This window comes from Nannospalax galili, unplaced genomic scaffold (assembly GCF_000622305.1).
Source record: "Nannospalax galili isolate Female #2095 unplaced genomic scaffold, S.galili_v1.0 scaffold650, whole genome shotgun sequence".
Lineage (NCBI taxonomy): Eukaryota > Metazoa > Chordata > Mammalia > Rodentia > Spalacidae > Nannospalax > Nannospalax galili.
Genome location: NW_008327297.1, coordinates 74,108 through 75,801, shown reverse-complemented (window position 1 = coordinate 75,801; position 1,694 = coordinate 74,108). Strand labels below are relative to the sequence as shown.

The following is a 1,694-nucleotide window of genomic DNA, read 5'->3' as shown; positions in this document are numbered from 1 at the left end:
AACAGAGATCAATAGAACAAAAAAGAAGATCTGAACATGAATGCATGCAATTTCAGTCACCTGATATTTTACCAAGGTGCCAAGAACACACAATGCATGGAAGATAACATCTTAAACAAAAGGTGCTGGTAAAACTGGATTTCAGTCTGTACAGAAATGAAATTGGATATTTATCTAACACCTGGCACAAAAGTCAATTCCAAATGAATCAAAGACCTCTATTTGAAACCTGAAAATCTGAAACTGTTAGAAGGAAACATGAACAGTGCTCTACAGTGGTATAGGTGCAGGAAAGGACTTTCTAAAATGAACATCAGTTGCTTAGGCATTAAGGTCAACATGTTGCATGTATCTGGTGAGGATCTCAGGACTCTGACACTTCCTTCTCCTTTAATTCCCAGCAGGAATGAAAGAGTAACGTGAGGAGGGGGAACCAGAGTAGTGTGTCTGAGTTCATCCTCCTGGATGCTCTACAGTGGTATAGGTGCAGGAAAGGACTTTCTAAAATGAACATCAGTTGCTTAGGCATTAAGGTCAACATGGTGCATGTAGCTGGTGAGGATCTCAGGACTCTGACACTTCCTTCTCCTTTAATTCCCAGCAGGAATGAAAGAGTAACGTGAGGAGGGGGAACCAGAGTAGTGTGTCTGAGTTCATCCTCCTGGAGCTCCCCATCCAGCCAGAGCAGCAGGGCATCTTCTTCACCCTGTTCCTGATCATGTACCTGACCACGGTGCTGGGGAACCTGCTCATCATCCTGCTCATCAGGCTGGACTCTCGCCTCCACACCCCCATGTACTTCTTCCTGTGCCACCTGGCCTTCTCCGACATCTCCTTATCATCTGTCACTGTCCCAAAGATACTCAGCAGCATGTAGACTCAACACCTGCCCATCCGTTTTGAGGGGTGCATTACTCAGTTGTATATTTTCTCAATTTTATAGCTGTTGACAATGTCCTTCTTGGAGTGATAGCATATAACAGGTATGTGGCCATCTACCGCCAACTGCACTACGTGGTTATCATGAGGGAGGAGTTGTGTGATTTATTGGTGGCTGGATCTTGGTTCCTCTCTTGTTTGAGTGCACTTCTGCATACCCTCTTCCTATCCTGCCTATCCTCCTGTGATTACAACACTGTCCCCCACTTTTTCTGTGATCTCAATGAACTCCTGAAGTTGTCTTGCTCGTTTACTTCCCTCAATGAGGTAGTCAGCTTCACTGAGGGTACAGTGTTGACTTTCCTACCACTGAGTACTATTTTGGGTTCTTATTTCTGCATTAGTTTTACTGTCCTAAAGTTCCCTTCCACTAAGTTCTTCAAGTTCTGTCCCCCTTTGGTTCCCATCTCTCCATGGTGTTTTTGTACTATGGGACTCTTGCAATCATTTCTTTCTTCCCTTCTTCAAACAGTTCCAATGTCACAGATGTAATTGCTCCAGTGATGTATGTGGTGGTGACACCATGCTGAACCCCTTCTACAGCCGGGGGAACAGAGACATGAAATTGGCTCTGGGACTGCTAAATAAGTGAGAATTATGCATTCATGTTCTTAATTCTCCTAGTGATGCTTCCAGAGACACTTTTTGAAAAATTATAGAGATGACCACAGTAGATTCCAAAAATGCTCATAATGCTTTGCAATTTTTCAGTTGTAGAGTTTATTTCCCCCCCCCTGAGTCTAGGTAGAGTTGCT

At 43.9% G+C, this 1,694-nt stretch overlaps 1 pseudogene; it reads left to right on the top strand.

Moving 5' to 3' along the window:
* The first annotated feature begins 718 nt into the window (after window positions 1–718).
* On the top strand, window positions 719–1,469 carry LOC115072100 (annotated as a pseudogene).
* The last annotated feature ends 225 nt before the right edge of the window (window positions 1,470–1,694 follow it).